Source organism: Accipiter gentilis, unplaced genomic scaffold, assembly GCF_929443795.1.
Source record: "Accipiter gentilis unplaced genomic scaffold, bAccGen1.1, whole genome shotgun sequence".
Lineage (NCBI taxonomy): Eukaryota > Metazoa > Chordata > Aves > Accipitriformes > Accipitridae > Astur > Astur gentilis.
Window position 1 is genome coordinate 306,064 of NW_026060892.1, and position 6,005 is coordinate 312,068.

The following is a 6,005-nucleotide window of genomic DNA, read 5'->3' on the forward strand; positions in this document are numbered from 1 at the left end:
TGTGTTTTTGTGGAGAAACCATGCGGTTCATCTCCAGAGACTGATGCCTTTCTTTGCAGGCCAGCAATGGACTGTGGTACAAGATGAACGACATGGCTGTGGATGGTTGTGGCATCGAGACAGTTCTCAGGCAGCAAGCCTATTTACTGTTTTATGTCAGGTGATGACAAGTATTAAAATGTGTTCAGAATACGTTTCCTTTTCCTGGCTTTGCTATTTTTCTTCTCCTCCTCCTGCCTGTTTCTCTTTCTGTCATAGGAGACAATTACTACCTGCCTCCTTCAGTGCTGTTGAATCTGAACTACCCCACGTCAGTCCTTATCTTCCCTTGCCGGGCTTCAGGCTGCTGCCCTGGTGTAAAGTGCTACTTGTCTGCTGTCTGAAGCTGGCTAATGTAGAGAAGAGTAGTTAAAGGGGGCCTACAGGCAAGATGGGGAGGGACTCTCTATCAGGGAGTGTAGTGATAGGACGAGGGGTAACAGTTTTAAAGTGAAAGAGGGAAGATTTAGATTAGATATTAGGAAGAAATTCTTTACGGTGAGGGTGGTGAAACACTGGGAGATTTTTCCCAGCGGGGTTGTGGATGCCCTCTCCCTGGAGGTGTTCAAGGCCAGGTTGGATGGGGCTTTAAGCAACCTTGTCTAGTGGAAGGTGTCCCTGCCCATGGCAGGGGGCTTGGAACTAGATGATCTTTAAGGTCCCTTCCAACCCACACCATTCGATGATTCTATGATTCTATGAAATGGAGGCCGTAGGGATGATAAAGACGAGGACTTGCTCTGACAGGGGCAGACCTGGTGGGTTAGACCCCAATCAATTTTCCCATTTGTAGTCTTGGTTACATCTTCTGTCTGTTGTAGAAACCGCTCCAAGAAAATGACTGAACCCCAGACAAAGCTGCAAGAACAGCCCTAAATGCAGATCACTCTTTTTTTCTCCAGGTGCTCTGATTTGAAAATGGGAGAAAGGGTGCCTTCCTCACTGGCACCAGCATATGCCTGTTCCTCCCTCAGTCAATGTGGGGCCGACAGCAAGCAGGAGGATTCTGTGGGACCAGAGGGTCTGCCTCCTAGGACTAAGGTAACCTGGGGAGGTGGGTCAGGGCACCAGATGGACAGCAGGTTTCTTTCTGGGATCTTGGCATTGCTCTCTTCTCCCACCCACGCTGCCGCTTTCTTCATAGCCGCTCCTCCCTCTCAAAGCATCCCACCTCCATCCACCCCATTTGTCTGCCTTTGGCCCTTCTGCCTTTGCAGCCCTCCAGGAGAGCCTTTGGGAGGCCCTTAGCTGTCCCCTCCCACAGCTTCTGGGGTTTCCCCACTGTTCAGGTCCTTTCAGCAGGAAACGGCAGGACCTTTGCACAGCTCTCTTTGCAGGACGTGGCGGTGGGCATGGAGGACTCTCCAGAGGACAGCAGCTCCTCTGCACCAGCCAGCACCAGCCAGCTAACCCAGGCAGGTGCACGGGAGGCATCTGCAGGCTGGCCAGGCAGGCTCAGCATCGCCTCCTACGTGGGCTCCTGCTTGCATCGCTTCTTCTGCGGCTGCCTAAGGCTGGTGTCCAGAAGGAAAGCTGCATGCCCGGTCCGCTCTCCACCATTTGCCCCTCTGCACACTGTGCAAGAAGACAGCAACAAAGAGGAGCACGGATTCAGCCCTTCTTCCTGCTGCCAGAGGAACGGTGCCAGGGAGAGGGCCCGGAGCAGATCCCCACAGTGGGGAAGAGAAGTCCGCAGCTGGTTGGTAGACACCACAGACTACGACCACTCAACAGGGAGGAGGAGGAGGAGGAGAAGTAGTCCTCCAAGTCGTGATGACACTCCCAGGGATGGTGCTGCTCCAGGGCCCTCCAACAGCACCTCCCAGTCGGCTCCTGCACCCAGTGCTGCTCAGGAGCAAACCCTGCCAATGCAGAAGCAGAGCAGATCCCTGCAGCAGGGCTACGCTCTCCGCAGCCGGTTTTTGGAGACCACAGACTACCACCACTCAGCGAGGAGGAAGGGGAGGCGGACAGCAAGTCCTCCACGTCATGACCGAGCCCCAAGGGATGATGCGGCTGCAGGGTCCTCCAATGCCAGCTCCAAGCAGGCTCCCACAGCCAGGGCCGCTCGGGAGAAAGCTCAGCTGCGGCCGAGAGAGCGGAGCAGATCCCCACATCGGGGCTCTGACCTCTGTAGCCAGTTTGTGGACACCACCGAGTGTGACCCCTCAGCAGGGAGGAGGAGGGTTTCAGCACCCCGGAGATGCACATCAGGCAATCACTCGGGGTGTTGAGATCGTGACGGGGGCAGATTGTTGACCTGGATGAGGGAGGAGCACGGCATCTGACTGCTGCAGTGCTAGAGAGGAACTGAGGAATCCAGGAATCCAGGAAGCATCAAAACTTCCCCCAGCAGGGACCAAGCTGCACAAAGGGCACCAGCCGCCCACCCTGTCTCTCCTCCCAGTGCTGCCTCTGGCCAGGAAGAGCTCAGAGAGACCTTCCAGAGACTCGGACAGCTCTGCCGGCTGGCCTGCCTGCCCACAGGTCCCTCCAGGAAGAGCTTTAATCCGTGTTCAGCTTTTGGGATTGCCTTGCAGAAACAACACTCGTTTGCACCCAGCAGGCAGAAAAGCCAAAGCCAGAATTAAAAAGACTCGTTGGCCTTCCCTGTTGAATTTAGAGGGCGTTTCTTTCTCTGTAGGTGTTGCGGCAATTGGTGGAAATACCCAGTCCGAGAAGTTTACATTGTGGGATTTTGAAAGCAGTGTGTTTGCGTGTGCCCGTCTTGCAACCTCTTCTTTTTAAAGATGGAGTTCAAGTCACTTGAATGGATGTGGGCTGGATGAGCCGACAGCGAGCGGGACTGCATCAGACTGAACGGCCGGGCCCTGAGGGTGCTGCTCAGTGGCACCAAGCCTAGTGTGAAGCCAGGAGCTAGCGGTGTCTCCCGGGCGTCAGTACCGGGTCCGATCCTGTTTAACATTTTCCTTAACTAATGGTCTGGGTGATGGGCAGAGTGCACCCTCAGCAAGTTGGCAGGTGACAGCAGGCTGGGAGGAGAGGTGCTTCAGCCAGGGGGTCGTGCTGCCATCCCGAGGGGCCTGGGCAGGCTGGAGAGATGGGCTGACAGAGACCTCACGCAGTTCAGCAAAGGGTGCTGTGCGGGTGACGAGCCTGTGGAGTCTCCATCCTTGGAGATGTTCCACAGCCCTCTGGACATGGTCATGGTCAACCGGCTGCAGGTGGCCCTGCTTGAGCAGGGGGCTGGGACCAGGTGACTTCACCCTCCAGGTGACCTCCTGGGCAGCCTCAAGTAGCCTGTGATTCTGTGAAATGGGTGCCTGGAGGAGGATCCAGCCACCACCCCTGTCGCCCTCAGGCAGCCTTTGACAGCTCCACCAGGAAGTTGCAGCCCCTGGAGAGGAGCCCTGGCAGCAGCAGGTTCTCTGGCCGGAGCTGTGGCCCGTGGGGTCCAGGCGGGAGCAGGGGAACGGTGTGAGGACAGCGCGGCAGAGACGAGGTGCTCTGGGCTGTCCAGCAGCCCCATTCCCTGTGCTCCTGCACTGCTTGGGGGGGTGAGGGGGTCAAGGAGTTGGGAAGGGAGGAGTGAGGCTGAGCCTGGGAAGAGCGGGGCTGGGGGAAGCTGTTCTCGTTTGGGTTTGTTGCTGCTGTCCTGCTCCCTTTTTAATTGGCAACAAACTGGTGTTCTAGTCTACCCGTCAGGGAGGCTTTGTTGCAGTTACAGGTCTTCAAGCAACCCAGCAAAGAAGTTTTCCAAGGCTGCTGTCCCAATGGAAGTGCAGGGTTTGGCTCCGATTGCTCTCTGTGTGGATTGTGTCTGGTGTCAGGCAGGCGCAGAGCAGCTTTCGGACAAGGAATGGGACTACTCCCGGCTTTTTTTTTCTCTTTTGGGGGAGGAATGTGAAGAGAAGAGAAAAATAGGTTTGGAATAGAGAAAACACCTGCCTTGGGTTTTAGGAGAACACTAAAACAAATGACCTGACCCGTCGCCTGTGCCCAAATTGTTGCCATTTTGAGGTCAGGATCTTTTAAAGATGTTTTAAAGCAGGGCCTCAACTTCTTAGGGGAGGAAAAAGTAAAAAAATCATTGATCTGTTTGGACCAGGGACTTGCCCAGTGGTTTTGGACACAATGTTACTAGATCCAACACTGCTATGCAAAATAATACCCCTTCAGTACTGTCAGTAGCCTGCACCCCAAGTAGGAATTACAGCGAGGTCAGATGGGAGACCTCAGAGCAGCGGCCGTGAGCCAGGACCCCACCAGCATGAGCTCCAATGAATGTAAAGTGGGTCCTCGTACTTTCAGCCACCCATGGCTTCGTTAACTCTGTAAGTCCTGTAAGTAAGGGACTATTCTAATAGGTGTTTTCTGACCTAGAATAGGAAGCATCGGATGTACACCAAAGACACATCTAACATACTTTTTTCTCATGCCACACAAACCAGCACTTGATCTGGCCACCTTTACCTGGATGACAAAACAAGCTGGAGTTGCATCTTCTGTCTAACCATGCTCACTCCCCTCAGCCAGGACGTTTCACTATACGTAACTACGCTCGCTTACCAGTTTGAAAAAGTAGCGCGTCCTGGCAGCCACTGCACACGTACCATTCTCTGGGAATGTATTGGTTTTGTGTGGCAAGGTTTTGGTAGCGGGGGGGGGGGGGGGTTACAGGGGTGGCTTCTGTAAGAAGCTGCTGGAAGCTTCCCCTGTGTTCGAGAGAGAGCGAGCCCATACTAGCCGGCTCTAAGACGGACCCGCCACTGGCCAAGGCCAAGCCAATCAGTGATAGTGGTAACGCCTCTGTGATAACATTTTTAAGAAGGAAAAAAAGTTGGGACAGGGAGAAACAGCTGCCGGAGTGAGGAGTGAGAACATGTAAGAGAAACAAGCCTGCGGCCACCAAGGTCAGTGCAGAAGGAGGGGGAGGAGACGCTCCAGGCGCCGGAGCAGAGATTCCCCTGCAGCCCCTGGGGAAGACCCTGGTGAGGCAGGCTGTCCCCCTGCAGTCCAGGGAGGTCCACGGTGGAGCAGATCTCCACCTGCAGCCCGTGGAGGACCCCACGCCGGAGCAGGTGGGTTCCCGAAGGAGGCTGTGACCCCGTGGGAAGCCCGCGCTGGAGCAGGTTCCTGGCAGGACCTGCGGATCTGTGGAGAGAGGAGCCCACGGAGCAGGTTTTCTGGCAGGACTTGTGACCCCGTGGGGGACTCACGCTGGAGCAGTGTGCTCCTGAAGGACTGCAGCCCATGGAATGGACCCATGCTGGAGCAGTTTGTGAAGAACTGCAGCCCGTGGGAATGGCCCACGTTGGAGGAGTTCGTGGAGGACTGTCTCCCGTGGGTGGGACCCCACGCTGGAGCAGGGGAAGAGTGTGATGAGCCCTCGCCCTGAGGAGGTGAAGCGGCAGAAAATATCGTGTGATGACCGTAAACCCCATCCCTGTCCCCCTGTGCCGCTGGGGGGGCTTGGTGGAGAAATCCGGGAGTGAAGTTGTGCCCGGGAAGAAGGGAGGGGTGGTGGGAAGGTGTTCTGAGATTTCGTTTTATTTCTCATTACCTTGCTCTGGTTGATTGGTAATAAATTGAGTTAATTTTCCCACATTGAGTCTGTTTTGCCCGTGACGGTAATTAGTGAATGATCTCTCCTGTCCTTATCTCGACCCGCAAGCTTTTTGTTATAATGTTCTCTCTCCCCTGTCCAGCTGAGGATGGGGGAGTGATAGAACGGCTTTGGTGGGCACCTGGTGTTCAGCCAGGGTCAACCCATCTCATCCCTGTTGCCCCCAACATGATCCCAGTTCCTCCCAGTGTGGTTGCAGTCGGTCCCAGTTGCTCCAACTGTGCTTCCAGTTTCTCCTAGTCACTCCCCGTCACTCCCAATATGATCCCAGTTGCCCCCACTCTGATCCCAGTTGCCCCCAGCATGGGCCCAATTGCTCCCAGTGTGATCCCAGTTGCACCCCAACATAGTCGCAGTTACTCCCACTTGTCCCCAGTAG